At 40.5% G+C, this 16,428-nt stretch overlaps 1 non-coding gene across 1 annotated transcript; it reads left to right on the top strand.

Annotated features, from left to right (window-relative positions):
* Positions 1–2,280: 2,280 nt before the first annotated feature.
* On the top strand, positions 2,281–2,388 carry LOC112764748 (small nucleolar RNA R71). Its single transcript, XR_003183329.1, has one exon. It is a non-coding gene; the product is annotated as a small nucleolar RNA R71 (small nucleolar RNA).
* Positions 2,389–16,428: the final 14,040 nt, after the last annotated feature.

The raw sequence follows: 16,428 nt of genomic DNA, 5'->3' as shown, positions 1-16,428 counted from the left end.
CATTTTGGGTGGGTTTGGGAGGGAAAGTGGTTTGAATTTGAAGGGTGAGGTTGGTGGGAGTTATGAAGGATGGATGTGAGTGGTGAAGAGAAAGATGGGATTTGATAGGTGAAGGGTCTTTGGGGAAGAGGTGTTGAGGTGATTGGTGAATGGGGGAAGAAGAGAGAGAGTGATGGTAGGGTCCTGTGGGGTCCACAGATCCTGTGGTGTCAAGGAAAAGGCATCCTTGCACCAAATGGCCTGGCTGATGCCCATCTGGCGTTTAACGCCAGGTTCTTGCCCTTTACTGGCGTTAACACCAGTCTGTGCCCTTTCTGGCGTTAAACGCCCAGAATGGTGCCAGACTGGGCGTTAAACGCCAACTGCTAGGCTGACTGGCGTTTAAACGCCAGCAGCATCTTCCTCCAGGGTGTGCTGTTTTTCTTCCTGTTTTTCATTTTGTTTTTGCTTTTTCATTGTTTTTGTGACTTCTTATGATCATCAACCTACAAAAAAAGATAAAATAACAAAAGAAAATAATTAATTATAAAACATTGGGTTGCCTCCCAACAAGCGCTTCTTTATTGTCATTAGCTTGACAGAGGACTCTCATGGAGCCTCAGAAATGTTCAGAACCGTGTTGGAACCACCCAACACCAAACTTAGAGTTTGAATGTGGGGGTTCAACACCAAACTTAGAGTTTGGTTGTGGCCTCCCAACACCAAACTTAGAGTTTGTCTGTGGGGGCTCTGTTTGGCTCTGTTTTGAGAGAAGCTCTTCATGCTTCCTCTCCATGATGACAGAGGGATATCCTTGGGCCTTAAACACCAAGGATTCTTCATTCACTTGAATGATCAACTCTCCTCTATCAACATCAATCACAGCCTTTGCTGTGGCTAGGAAGGGTCTGCCAAGGATGATGGATTCATCCATGCATTTCCCAGTCTCTAGGACTATGAAGTCAGTAGGGATGTAATGGTCTTCAACTTTAACCAGAACATCCTCTACAAGTCCATAGGCTTGTTTTCTTGAGTTGTCTGCCATCTCTAGTGAGATTTTTGCAGCTTGCACCTCAAAGATCCCTAATTTCTCCATTACAGAGAGGGGCATGAGGTTCACACTTGACCCTAAGTCACACAAGGCCTTCTTGAAGGTCATGGTGCCTATGGTACAAGGTATAGAAAACTTCCCAGGATCCTGCCTCTTTTGAGGCAAATGCTGCCTAGACAAGTTATCCAGTTCTTTGGTGAGCAAAGGGGGTTCATCCTCCCAAGTCTCATTTCCAAATAACTTGTCATTTAGCTTCATGATTGCTCCAAGGTATTTAGCAACTTGCTCCTCAGTGACATACTCATCCTCTTCAGAGGAAGAATACTCATCAGAGCTCATGAATGGCAGAAGTAAGTCCAATGGAATCTCTATGGTCTCATCTTGAGCCTCAGATTCCCATGGTTCCTCATTGAGGAACTCATTGGAGGTCAGTGGGCGTCCAGTGAGGCCTTCCTCAGTGGCGTTCACTGCCTCTCCTTCCTCCCAGAATTCGGCCATATTGATGGCCTTGCACTCTCCTTTTGGATTTTCTTCAGTATTGCTTGGGAGAGTGCTTGGAGGAAGTTCAGTAATTTTCTTGCTCAGCTGACCCACTTGTCCTTCCAAATTCCTAATGGAAGATCTAGTTTCAGTCATGAAACTTTGAGTGGTTTTGATTAGATCATGGTTGCCAAGTCAGAATTATTCTGCTTAGAACTCTCTGTCTGTTGCTGAGAAGATGATGGAAAAGGCTTGCTATTGCTAAACCTATTTCTTCCACCATTATTGTTATTGAAACCTTGTTGAGGTCTCTGTTGATCCTTCCATGAAAGATTTGGATGATTCCTCCATGAAGGATTGTAGGTGTTTCCATAGGATTCTCCCATGTAATTCACCTCTTCCATTGAAGGGTTCTCAGGATCAGAAGCTTCTTCCTCAGATGAAGCTTCCTTAGTACTGCTTGGTGCATTTTGCATTCCAGACAGACTTTGAGAAATCATATTGACTTGTTGGGTCAATATTTTGTTCTGAGCCAATATGGCATTCAGAGTGTCAATCTCAAGAACTCCTTTCTTCTGACCAGTCCCATTGTTCACAGGATTTCTTTCAGAAGTGTACATGAATTGGTTATTTGCAACCATTTCAATCAGTTCTTAAGCTTCAGTAGGCGTCTTCTTCAGATGAAGAGATCCTCCAGAAGAGCTATCCAAAGACATCTTGGACAGTTCAGAGAGACCATCATAGAAAATACCTATGATGCTCCATTCAGAAAGCATATCAGTGGGACACTTTCTGATCAATTGTTTGTATCTTTCCCAAGCTTCATAGAGGGATTCTCCTTCCTTCTGTCTGAAGGTTTGGACTTCCACTCTAAGCTTACTCAATTTTTGAGGTGGAAAGAACTTTGCCAAGAAGGCATTGACTAGCTTTTCCCAAGAGTCCAGGCTTTCTTTAGGTTGAGAATCCAACCATGTTCTAGCTCTGTCTCTTACAGCAAAAGGGAATAGCATCAGTCTGTAGACCTCAGGGTCAACCCCATTAGTCTTGACTGTGTCACAGATTTGCAAGAACTCAGCTAAAAACTGATGAGGATCTTCCAATGGAAGTCCATGGAACTTGCAATTCTGTTGCATTAGAGAAACTAATTGAGGCTTAAGCTCAAAGTTGTTTGCTCCAATGGCAGGGATAGAGATGCTTCTCCCATAGAAGTCGGGAGTAGGTGCAGTAAAGTCACCCAGCACCTTCCTTACATTGTTGGCATTGTTGTTGTTTTTGGCTGCCATTTGTTCCTCTTCCTTGAAGAGTTCGTTCAAGTGCTCTAAAGAGAGTTGTGCCTTGGCTTCTCTTAGCTTTCTCTTTAAGGTCCTTTCAGGTTCAGGATCAGCCTCAACAAGAATGCCTTTGTCTTTGCTCCTGCTCATAAGAAAGAGAAGAGAACAAGAAAATATGAAATCCTCTATGTCACAGTATAGAGATTCCTTGAGGTGTCAGAGGAAGAAAAATGGAAGACAGAGGTAGAAAATTCGAACTTATCAAAGAAGATGGAGTTCGAATTTTGCATTAAGGAATAATGTTAGTCCATAAATAGAAGGATGTGAGAAGGAGGGAAGTAATTTTCGAAAATTAAGTGAAAAATTTTGAAAACATTTTTGAAAAACATTACTTAATTTTCGAAAATGAAAATGGAAAAGAAATCAAGTGATTTTTGAAAAAGATTTTGAAATTAGAAATCAAAAGGATTTGATTGAAAACTATTTTGAAAAAGATGTGGTTAAGAAGATATGATTGATTTAAAAAAATGTGATTGAGAAGATATGATTTGAAAAACATTTTAAAAAGATTTGATTTGAAAATAATTTGAAAAGATATGATTTTAAAAATTAATGACTTGCCTAACAAGAAAAGATATGATTCAAACATAAAACCTTCCTCAACAGAAAAGGCAAAAAATGTTCAATCAAATCATTAATTGTTAGTAAGTATCTTTGAAAAAGGAAAGAAATTGATTTTGAAAACATTTGATTGAAAAGATATGATTTGAAAAAGATTTGATTTTGAAAAACTTTGAAAACATAGAAAAAATTTGATTTGAAAACAGAATCTTCCCTTCTAGCCATCCTGGCGTTAAACGCCCAGAATGGTATCCATTCTGGCGTTTAACGCCCAAAATGCTACCCTTTTGGGCGTTAAACGCCCAACCAGATACCCTGGCTGGCGTTTAAACGCCAGTCTGTCCTTCTTCACTGGGCGTTTTGAACGCCCAGCTTTTTCTGTGCAATTCCTCTGCTGTATGTTCTGAATCTTCAATTCTCTGTATTATTGACTTGAAAAGACACAAATTAAAAAAAAATTTTGGATTTTTAATAATAAGGAAAAATCAAAATGCAACAAGAATCAAATAACAATGCATGCAAGACACCAAACTTAGCAGTTTGTATACTACTGTCACTAACAAAATGAAAATGCATATGAGACACACAAAACAATCAAGTCAATAGAATTCAAAGATTAGAGCAAGTAAATCCTCAAGAACATCTTGAAGATCACCAAGATACATGAATGAATGCATGCAATTGACACCAAACTTAAGATGAGACACTAGACTCAAACAAGAAATATTTTTGGATTTTATGATTTTGTAAAATTTTTTTTTTGTGTTTTTCGAAAATTAAGTGAAAAAAGATATCAAAATTCTTAATGAGAATTCCAGGAATCAGTGCAATGCTAGTCTAAGACTCCGGTCCAGGAATTAGACATGGCTTCACAGCCAGCCAAGCTCTCAAAGAAAGCTTCGGTCCAAAACACTAGACATGACCAAAGGTCAGCCAAGCCTTAGCAGATCACTGCTCCAAAAGCAAGATTGATAAGAAATCAACAAGCTCTTGTGGTGATAAGTTGAAACCTCGGTCCAATGAAATTAGACATGGCTTCTCAGCCAGCCAGATTTCAACAAATCATCATGAAACTCTAGAATTCATCTTCAAGAATTTCGAAAAAAATAAACACCTAATCTAAGCAACAAGATGAACCGTCAGTTGTCCAGCCTGAACAATCCCGGGAAATAACACCGAAAACTTGATGTTGTTGCCGGATCTTGGCACTGATGTTACCAAAGGCTTGCTCAAAACTAGAACAATCCCCGGCAACGGCGCCAAAAACTTGGTGCGCGAAATTGTGAACAATACTTTCTCACAACTCTCATAATCCCCGGTAATGGCTCCAAGAACGTGGAAGCTCAGTACCATGGCATTACACAACTTCGCACAACTAACCAGCAAGTGCACTGGGTCGTCCAAGTAATAAACCTTACGTGAGTAAGGGTCGATCCCACGGAGATTGTTAGTATTGAAGCAAGCTATGGTCATCTTGTAAATCTTAGTCAGGCAAACTCAATTGGTAATGGTGATGAACGAAAATAACACAAGGATAAAGATAGAGATACTTATGTAATTCATTGGTAGGAACTTCAGATAAGCGTACGAAGATGCCTTCCCTTCCGTCTCTCTGCTTTCCTACTGTCTTCATCCAATCCTTCTTACTCCTTTCCATGGCAAGCTTAAGCAAGGGTTTCACCGTTGTCAGTGGCTACCTCCCATCCTCTCATTGGAACGATTCCTAATGCCCTGTCACGGCACGGCATTCCATCTGTCGGTTCTCAATCAGGCCGGAATAGAATCCAGCGATTCTTTTGCGTCTGTCACTAACGCCCCGCCCTCAGGAGTTTGAAGCACGTCACAGTCATTCAGTCATTGAATCCTACTCAGAATACCACAGACAAGGTTAGACCTTCCGGATTCTCTTGAATGCCGCCATCAGTTCTCGCCTATACCACGAAGACTCTGATCTCACGGAATGGTTGGCTCGGTTGTCAGGCGAGCACTCGGTTGTCAGGCGATCAACCATGCATCGTGTAATCAGGAATCCAAGAGATATTCACTATGGCCTTAGTTGCTTGTAGAACAAGAGTGGTTGTCAGTCACTTTGTTCATGGGTGAGAATGGTGATGGGCGTCAATCATCACCTTCATCAGAGTGAAGAACAAGTGATATCTCGGATAAAGAACAAGCGGAATTGAATGGAAGAACAATAGTAATTGCATTAATACTCGAGGTACAGCAGAGCTCCACACCTTAATCTATGGTGTGTAGAAACTCCACCGTTGAAAATACATAAGCATAAGGTCTAGGCATGGCTGAATGGCCAGCCTCCCAAGGATCTAAGATAGCATACAAAATGAAGATCGCTACCAAAGTCTTCTAATACAATAGTAAAAGGTCCTACTTATAAGAACTAGTAGCCTAAGGTGTACAGAAATGAGTAAATGACATAAAAATCCTCTTCCGGGCCCACTTGGTGTGTGCTTGGGCTGAGCAATGAAGCAAATTTCGTGCAGAGACTCTTCTTGGAGTTAAACGCCAGCTTTAGTTCCAGTTTGGGCGTTTAACTCCCATTTGGGTGCCAGTTCCAGCGTTTAACGCTGGGATTTCTTGAGGTGACTTTGAACGCCGGTTTGGGCCATCAAATATTGGGCAAAGTATGGACTATCATATATTGCTGGAAAGCCCAGGATGTCTACTTTCCAACGCCGTTGAGAGCGCGCCAATTGGGCTTCTGTAGCTCCAGAAAATCCACTTCGAGTGCAGGGAGGTCAGAATCCAACAGCATCTGCAGTCCTTTTTGTTCTCTGAATCAGATTTTTGCTCAGGTCCCTCAATTTCAGCCAGAAAATACCTGAAATCACAGAAAAACACACAAACTCATAGTAAAGTCCAGAAAAGAGAATTTTAACTAAAAACTAATAAAAATATACTAAAAACTAACTATATCATACCAAAAACATACTAAAAACAATGCCAAAAAGTATACAAATTATCCGCTCATCAGCCTCTAAAATGGACTGGAATTCTGATTGAGGCACACAACGTCTAATTACCTGATCAGCACCACATCTCCATAAATATGGGTCATCCCATATATAATATTTAGACTCACTTTTCATCTTGTCTCTTTGATGCTTAGAAAAGTGTGGAGGAAATGTGCGGCTAACTAGATAATTAGCTACAGATGCGTACCAAGGGACTACTTCAGATACTGCTTGCAGGTTATCCAGTGGGAAATTATCATCTATAGGAGTAGAATCATCCTTGATGTGCTCAAGGCGACTCAAGTGGTCTGCCACTAGATTCTGGTTACTACTCCTATCCTTTATTTCTAAATCAAATTCTTGTAATAGCAATATCCAACGTATGAGCCTTGGTTTGGACTCCTTTTTAGCTAATAGATACTTTAAAGTTGCATGGTCCGAATACACTACTACTCTAGTACCAAGTAAATAAGCTCGGAATTTATCCAGAGCAAAAACAATAGCAAGAAGCTCTTTCTCAGTAGTAGTATAATTGGACTGGGCAGCGTCTAAAGTCTTAGACACATAAGCAATAACAAAAGGATCTTTACCTTCACGTTGAGCCAGCGCTGCTCCTACTGCATGGTTGAAAGCATCACACATGATTTCAAACGGATGGCTCCAGTCTGGTCCTCTCACAATTGGAGCTTGAGTCAGATTGGTCTTCAGCTTATCAAACGCTTGTTTGGAATCCTCACTGAACTCGAACTCAATATCCTTCTACAATAATCTAGATAATGGAAGTGCTACCTTACTAAAGTCCTTAATAAATCTCCTGTAAAAAGCTGCATGACCAAGGAACGAACGAACTTCCCTCACAGAGGAGGGGTAAGGTAAACTAGAAATAACATTCACCTTTGCTAGGTCTACAGAAATGCAAGTATTAGATACAACATGTCCTAGTACAATCCCTTGTTTTACCATAAAGTGACATTTTTCAAAATTTAATAAAAGGTTTGTATTGACACATCTATCTAATACTCTAGATAGTCCATCTAAGCAAAGGCTAAAAGAATCACCATAAATGCTAAAATCATCCATAAAAACCTCTATGCAATCCTCAATAAGATCAGAGAAAAGACTCATCATGCACCTCTAGAAAGTAGCTGGTGCATTGCACAAACCAAAGGGCATTCTCTTGTAAGCATAAGTCCCAAAAAGACATGTAAAGGTAGTCTTTTCCTGATCCTCAGAGCTATATGAATCTGGAAATAACCTGTGTAACCATCTAAAAAGCAATAATGTGATTTAGCTGACAGGCGATCCAGCATTTGATCAATGAATGGAAGTGGGTAGTGATCCTTACAAGTAGCTTGGTTGAGATGCCTGTAATCAATGCAGACTCTCCAAGCGTTCTGTACTCTGGTTGCTATGAGCTCTCCATGCTCATTATTCACTGTAGTTACTCCAGACTTCTTGGGCACCACTTGTACTGGGCTAACCCATTCACTGTCTGAAATGGGATAGATGATACCTGCTTCCAATAGTCTGGTCACTTCCTTTTTGACAACTTTCAAAATAGTGGGATTCTGTCTTCTTTGGGGTTGGCGGACAGGTCTTGCTCCCTCTTCTAAAAATATTCTATGCTCACATACTTGAGGGTTGATGCCGACTATGTCTGCCAAACTCCACCCAATTGCTTTCTTGTGCTTCCTTAGCATATTAAGTAACTGCTCTTCCTGTTCAGGAGTGAGGTCCTGTGCAATAATAACTGGAAACTTCCGCTGGTCCTCAAGGAAAGCATATTTGAGGTGTGGAGGGAGAGGTTTCAATTCTAACTTCTGGTTATGGTCTGGCTCTGACTTCCCCACACTTAGACCTTGTCCTATGTACTTATCCTTGAACTCTTCCTGGTGAACTTCAGCTACGGTTTCATCTATGATGTCACACTGGAAGATAGAACGATCTTCTGGAGGGTTGTTTATGACTCCATTCAGATTGAAGATTACCATTCGACCATCTATCTCAAAAGAGTATGTTCCTGAAAAAGCATCTAATTTGAATTTTGATGTCTTCAGGAATGGTCTCCCAAGTAGGATTAATGATGGCTTATCTGAGTCATTATGGGGCATCTCCAAGATATAGAAATCAGTGGGAAATGTGAGCCCTTTAATGTTCACTAAAACATCTTCAACAACTCCAACTACTGTAATAATGCTTTTATCTGCTAACACAAAACGAGCTGCCGACATTTTTAAGGGAGGGAGCCTCAAAACATCATATACAGATAAAGGCATTATACTAACACATGCTCCTAAACCACATATGCAATCATAAATTACTACACCACCAATAGTACAACTAACTATACAAGGACCTGGGTCACTACACTTTTCAGGTAAATTTCCCATTAAAGCAGATATAGAACTTCCTAAAGGAATAGTTTCTAATTCATTAATTTTGTCTTTATGTATGTACAAATCTTTTAGAAACTTTGCATATTTAGGTACCTGTTGAATGACATCAAAAAGGGGAACAGTTACCTCAACCTTTTTGAAGATTGCTACCATTTTAGGATCGGGTTCCAACTGCTTCCTGGGCTTCCTTGCAAGTTCTGGAAATGGAATGGGAGTGGTGTTTTCTGCAGTGTCTGCACCTTTTGGTGCTTCCTCCTGTGGTTGAGCTTCTTCTTCTTCAGCTATGTCCTGTATGTCCTCTTCCTCTTCAACATCTTCTATTTCTACTACCTCTTTAGCTGAGGCATGTTCTGGTGGGCTTAGATCCTCCTGATTCCTCTCATGCAGTGTGGTTCTAGACCTTAGGGTGATGGCATTAATGCCACTCTTTGGGTTGGGTAATGGTTGAGAGGGGAGTCCACTAGAGCTTGAGAACTGGTTGCTGGAGTTGTTCATTGATCCAATCTGTGAGACAAGGGCTTGCAAAGTAGAATTCAAACCATTCAGAGTAGAAGTAAGGTTGTTTTCCATGGCCTGTTGTCTCCGATCAATAGCTTGTAGTAATTCATCATTAGGAGATGAAGAGGGGTAAGTGATTTGAGAGGTCTGCTGAGATGCTTGAGGCTGTCTCAAATGAGGTGCTCTGTAGGACTAATTCTGATTTTACTGCCTGAAATTGTTATTGTTATTCCACCTCTGATTTCCATTATTATCTCTGCCTCCTCTGTTATAATTGTCCCTTCAACCCTGATTAGAATTATCTCTCCAACCTTGGTTAGAGTTATCCTGCCATCCTTGGTTATAGTTGCCACCTTGATTGTACCCTTGATTGGGGTGGTCATGAAAGTTATAAGTGGCTACTACAGTATTGTCTTCTGGTTGGAGTTGTGGACACTCATCGGTATAGTGACTGTAATCTGCACAGATTTCGCATACTCTTTGTGGAACCAACTGCTGGCTGTGCTGTTGTGGAGAAGGTTGAACTTGCTGAGGTTATTGTTGATTCAGTTGCATCTGCTTCAGCAAGTTAGTCATTTCACATAAGCTCTGAGCTATAGCAGTAGTCTCTTTATTAGTGGATATCTCCGCAACAGCTCTTGACCAACTTTGTCTCTGCCTATGATTCTTAGTAGAGTCAGCTAAGTCCCTGATCAATTGCCACGCTTCTTCCGTAGTCTTGTACTTTTTCATAGAACCATTGCTAGCACCTTCCAGTGTGGTCCTATCTTGAGATTTCAAACCCTATGTAAAGTAACCGAGCAAAACTATCTTGTCAATCATATGATGGGGACATGCATCTCGAAGAGTATTGAAGCGTTCCAAGTATTCATAGAGGGTCTCAGATTCATCCTGAATGATTATAGACTTGTCCTTCCTCAGCTTATCGGCAACTTCAGCTGGAAATAATTTATCCAGAAACTCTCTCCTAAGTGCATCCTAGTTGGAAACAGTTGCTCCGGGTTGAGTGTAGTACCACTCTCTTGCCTTTTCCTCTAGAGAAAACGGGAAGGCTTTCAATAGAATAGAGATTTCATCAGTGCCATCACGCTTAACAGTAGAACAATCGGTCTGGAAATCCTTAAGATGCTTGATAGGCTCTTGAGCAGGTAAGCCATGAAACTTGGGCATCAAGTTGAGTAGTGAAGACTTTATTTCAAAATCTACAGCTACTATTGGGTGGTGCGCCTGGAATGGTTGGAGCGTAAAATCAGGGGCTCCTGATGACAAGTCATCATATACCCATTTTTCAAACTAATTTCACTTGTTTCACTAGTTTTTATGCACTTTCTTGCATCCTAAGTAAGTAATTTGGAATGAAAATGCATAACTTCTTTAAATCAAACAACCACTATTTAATTGATACTAAATCATGAGGTTTGGGCTAAAATTAATTGATTTTTCATGATTTATAAACCTTGTGAATTTAGTGATACTTTTATTGGTTGTTTTGATTTCTTGTAGGTGAAGAAAGGAAGAAAAGAAGAAAAACGTGGCTTAAGAAGTATGGCCATGGAAGGAGACGTGTGGTGCAACATAGAAGGAGGAAGCAAACATTACTCTCCACAAGAGCACACTGCTCTCCAAGAGAGCAGCATGATAAACCAAGCCTCCAAAATATCACTGCCCTGCCCACAATAAGAGCAGAGCACAATTCTATGCCAAAGACCAAAGGAAGCAAAAATTCTGCCCTGCCCTCATCAAGAGCAATATTAGGCTTCTTCCAAGAAAAATTCAAAGGAAATTGCTCTCCTAGTGTTACCCATGGGTTTCGAACCCAAGAACAATGAGGAAAGGAGTAGCGCTCAAGTACAAGGGAAACAAGCAAAATTTGGCTTGTTCAATCTCCAAGAATCGAACACAAGACCTTGGGAAAGCAAGGAACTAGGCGTTACTTTGGTGCCAAGAAAACCAAGGAAAAAGGGGGCAGCGTGTGCTTCCACCAGGTTTCGAACCTGGGACCTCACCTTTGGTTGCCTTGCTGCGCTACCCACAAGGAGAGCAGAGCAGCAATTCTTGGCATGGGCAGCAATTCTTGGTGCACAGCCAGCGCACAAATTGGCACGGGCATGAGCACTTGGCGTGCAGCAAGCACGCACGGAAGGCAAGCATGCATGCACACTGCCCTGCTCTCCGCAAGGGCAGGGCAGCATCTTGAACGCCCATCACACGCAGCACGAGCACGCAATGAGGCCGCATGCACCATTTCTCTGCTCTGCTCTCCACAAGAGCAGAGCAGCCTCCTGGAAGCTAAATTCTTCACGGGCTGAAAATTGGATTAAAAATCCAATTTAATTCATTTCTTCACCAAATCAAAAGCCCATCCAAATTCCAAAATCCAAGAATAGAAAGTGTATAAATAGGAGATAGTTTGATGTACTTAGAAACCTTTCTTTTGATTTGGGAATTCTTACATTTGTAGACTTCATTTTCTTTGAGAGCTTTGACCTGAGATCTGAGAGAATTGGGAAGGAGAATTGATCTCTCTTCTCCCTTGTTCTTGCTTGAGCATTTTTACTTTTCTTGTTCGAGTCTTGGGTGTGAAGAATTGAGGAATTTCTGTCTCAATCTCCATTTAAGATCTCTTGGATTTTCCTACTTTATAATTGAGCTAAATTTCATTTCCTCACTGCTGCAATCTTTAATTTCTTGTGAATTGTTTTGTGAACTTGGATCTGGGAAGGCAATTGAGGTCTAGACTTTGCTATCTAGTCTCTGGAGTACTGAGATCCACTTTTCCTTTTGGTTCTTCTGATGAACCACTGCTGCAATTTGAAATTCCATTTGCTGTTTGAGATCTAATCAATTTCAATTCATCTCTTGTTTAGTTAATTGTTGCAATTTAATTTCCCTCGCTTAAATTCTGAATTCCCAGTCCTCAAATCCCTTTTTCTATTCAAGCAATTTATATTTCTTACACTTTAAGTTACTGCAATTTACATTTCTTGCATTTTAAGTTTCAGTCATTTTATTTCTTGTTCTTTAAGATTCAGTACCTTTACTTTCAATTCTCTTTAATTTCTGCAATTTATCCCTCTCCCTTTACATTTTCTGCTATTTACTTACTGTTGGATACAAAATCACTCAACCAATACTTGATTCGCTTGACTAAATCAACCACTGAACTAAAATTGCTCAATCCTTCAATCCCTGTGGGATCGACCTCACTCCCGTGAGTTTTATTACTTGATGCGACCCGGTACACTTGCCGGTGAGTTCTGTGTTGGATCGTTTTCCACACATCAGCTCCTTCCTCCTGTATAGTGACTCTTCTGGGCGCTGCCATGTCACCTGCACGTAAATAAACTGGATCAGTAGAGAGGGAGCTTGTTTCTTCCTTGGATGACGGTTCAGGTTCGTCCTCAAAGAGGAGTCGCCGACGCCTAGCTTGCCTTATATGTGAAAGAGTTCTTTCAATTGCAGGGTCAAATGCTGGCAAGCTTGGATCAGGAAGTGAACGTGTCATTTAACGAAAGAAACGTACAGCTCATAGTGATAGAATAAGAAGAAAAATTGCAATAAAAAATAAATACCAATCAATAAATTAACACACTGTTGCAACTCCCCGGCAACGGCGCCAAAAATTGATGTGAGCAGAAATTAGTGAATTAAAAATTATTAAAATATATACGTTGCAAGTATAGTTCTTAACTCACCAGAAATCCACTTATCAATTTAGAAAGGTGTCACAGGAATTTTAAATTAAAATACTGGGAGTATGAATCCCAAGTCGTCTCCCAACGAGTTGCAGAAAAGTGTGCTATTTTATTAATCAGATGTTTTTAAAAAGGTTTGAGTTGAGTAAACAGGAAATAAAATTGGAGAATTTGAATAATTTATATAAAAGCCTTGACTGGGAGTTGATTAGTTGGAAGTCCCGCTGTTGTTGGATTACTCTCTAGATTAATTGATAATTAAAGGTTATCCTGTTTAGTTATCTCTTACCAGGTAAGGGAAAGTCAAACAAGTTGGGATGCTATGCCTGTTCACAAGTTGCAACCCACTTAATTAAAAGGGATTGGTGTTAGTGACTAGAGGGCAAGCCAACAATAACCCAATTATAATCTTTTTTTCAAGCCTTCCAACTCAAGGGTTCCTTTCAATCAACTCCCCATCAAGTTAGAGAACTACTCGCTCATTGTGAATGTAAAATTCATAACATATGAAAAGGAATTAAGGAGAGACATTGTAAATAAAAATAAAAAATAATCAATTAAAAATAAAAGTAATTCTTGTATTAAATAATCCTAAAAATATTCCAATGGTAAAATTAAACAACGCAAAGGACATGGAAGAGTAAAGCCAAGTAAAGAAAACGAACTAGAATGACGAAGTCTTGATGAGGTAATAACTCTTCTTAGTATCCCAATGCAAAAAGTGGTAGAAAAATAAAATCCTAAGAACTATGAATGTCTAGAGAGAAAAACCTAGAGGAGGAGTAAAAACTAGATCTAAAACTAAAATTGTGTAGAATGAATTGTTGTCCCTGGTTTCTGCATGTTCTCTGGCTCTAGTCTGCTATTCTGGGCCGAAAACTGGGTCAAATAGGGCCCAAAATCACCCCCAGCGAATCCTGCAGATTATGCAGATCGCGCACATCACGCGATCGCGTCATCCATGCGGACACGTCATTCACGTTTTTCCCTGCCATGCGTTTGTGTCGTCCACGCCTCCGCGTCACTTGTGCTTTTCCATTCCGCGCGATCGCGTGAGCCATGCGGCCGCGTCACTGCGATTTCTCCTCTTTCGCTTGAACGCGTGAGCCATGCGGCCGCGTCACTTCTCGCTGGTTATCTCCTCAATTTCTTCTGTTCCTTCCATTTTTGCTAGCTTCCCTTCCATTATCCAACTCATCCATGCCCTATAAAGCTTGAAACACTTAACACACAGATTACGGCATCGAATGGGATAAAGGAGAACTAAAATGCATAATTAAAAAGTCTCTAGGAAGCAGTTTTCAACCATGTAGTAATTTCAGGAAGGAAATATAAATGCATGCTAAATTAATGAATAAGTGGGTAAGGATCATGATAAAACCACATAATTAAACTCAATATAAACCATAAAATAGTGGTTTATCAACGACCCGAGGTTTAAAGACTTCGGTTATCAATTTTATTAGGGGTTTGTTACTTGTGACAACCAAACTTTTGCACGAAAGGATTTTTGTTGGTTTAGAAGCTATACTTTCAATGAGCAATTATTTGTAAAATTCTAGACCACGCAAGAATCCTCTCGTCAATTAGCCAGGTCAAAACGGGTAGGCAAACAAAGAAATAAACAACGAGAACCTAAAAAAAAGTCGGCAACTACCCAATTCAGCTCGAAGAAGGGAGGGATCCCCTAAAAACCTTTTCGTGTCAAGGTGGGGAGGTTCCCCCCAATTTTCCTCCAACACATGCACAAAGGCCTGCTAGTCCTCATCCAAACTTTCCCAAGAATACCTAGTCACTACCACATCCTTTTGCAAGCACAAAGGGAAAGAGGGTTCGTTGTTTTCATCCAAGAAGAAAGGCCGAGCTCCCTCAACAGCTCGGACCTTTAAATAATAGTTCTTAAAATCCCTAAACGATTCGTCATACATTGAAAACACTTTCTTTCCTTGGGAAGCCCGGAAAGAAATCCAAGAAGCTTTCTTCTTAGCTACCCCAGGTTTTGTCAAAACAAAGAGATAAAGGAAGAGGGCTTGAGAAGGTCGGACATCTAGTTCTTAACACAACAATTGGAAAATCTTTATGAAACCCCATGAGTTTGGATGGAGTTGAGAAGGAGCTACATTGCAGGCCCACAACAGTCCGGACTCCAAAGGGGTAAAGGGAATGGTGATGTTCAGTTGGCAAAAGAAGTAGTCATAAGCATAGAAGAAGGGTCGTTCTCCCTTTGTCAAAGAAGGAAAACTAATCCCTCGGGGTCGGGGGACACCAGCTCATAATTTTTCTCTTGATCCCTATCACTACAAATCCTATGATGCCTCCTAAGTCGCACACAATATTCAGAATCAACTACAGAGACACACATCAAAACAATAGAATCCAGCCAGTCAGACATGCCATCCGGGACCTTAGTAGACATCTCAACAATGTTCTTTCGGAGGGACATGAGTCAACTATTCCTACAGAAAGAAAGAAGAAAAATGGGTTACTAACCAAGTAGCTCGGGCAACTATGGAAACAACTCGACATGCAAACACTATCGAATACAGTAGTAAAAAGGGAATCCCTAGGACTCACAAGCAAGGTCCAGGGGCACCCTTTGGAGGCAGTTACAAGACAAGAAATCAGGGAATCAACGGTTGAAAACTTAAAACCCTAAATATCTCTCCACAAGAAGACATAAAGAAATCAATTCTTCTCCGACTAAATGACATCCAACACAAAACAACAAAGAAAGCCACTATCATCAGACAAATTGCACAGAAATCATCAAAGGATACAACCTTTTTCAGAGATGCAGTTTATCATTTCAAGGCTACAAAACAAAAGTTCAAAGGAAAAGATCCACGTATAAAGTAGCCATGCAAAAGGGCCAGAGACAAGCGACCAATTGAAAAACCCTAAAACAGAATCAAGACGCACATTACAGCAACCATCAGGCATAACGATGTAGAAAGGTTCAAACTTTCCAAAAAAAAATTCAAACAAGATCAAAACTTTTTATACACAGAAAACACAAAACACAGTGCTGTGTGGAAAATAGAAAGAGAAGAAGAAAAACCAACCTGCAGGGGAAGAGGGGATGATAACTTCCCAGGGGACCAAAGCGACAACTTCTTCAAGCAAAGAAAAGGGGAAGCACGAAAATGGAAAGATTTGAGATCAAGAGAATGAAGCACCAACAAGGAGTCGAAGAGAAAAATGAAGAAGAAACTAAAGCAAATCTTTGAAAATTCAAAATGAGATACGAAGAGGGAAGTAAAGGAAACGGCAAAAGGGGAGTTAATGAGTTTTTAAAGCTTTGCACGTTTCCAAGAAAGGCGGAACGCATGTTGCAATTAAAAAGGAAACGCTCCGCATTTAAGTACTCATAGGAGTTCTAAAAACAATCGACAAAAGATGCTCGAGCCCGGCTTTCCCAAAAAAGGGGGTTGAAATCTGAAAAACACGACCTCAACAAGAAATACC

The sequence above is a fragment of the Arachis hypogaea genome, chromosome 2 (genome assembly GCF_003086295.3).
Source record: "Arachis hypogaea cultivar Tifrunner chromosome 2, arahy.Tifrunner.gnm2.J5K5, whole genome shotgun sequence".
Classification (NCBI taxonomy): domain Eukaryota; kingdom Viridiplantae; phylum Streptophyta; class Magnoliopsida; order Fabales; family Fabaceae; genus Arachis; species Arachis hypogaea.
Note: the sequence above shows the minus strand (reverse complement) of the source record. Positions and strands in the feature narration are given on the sequence as shown.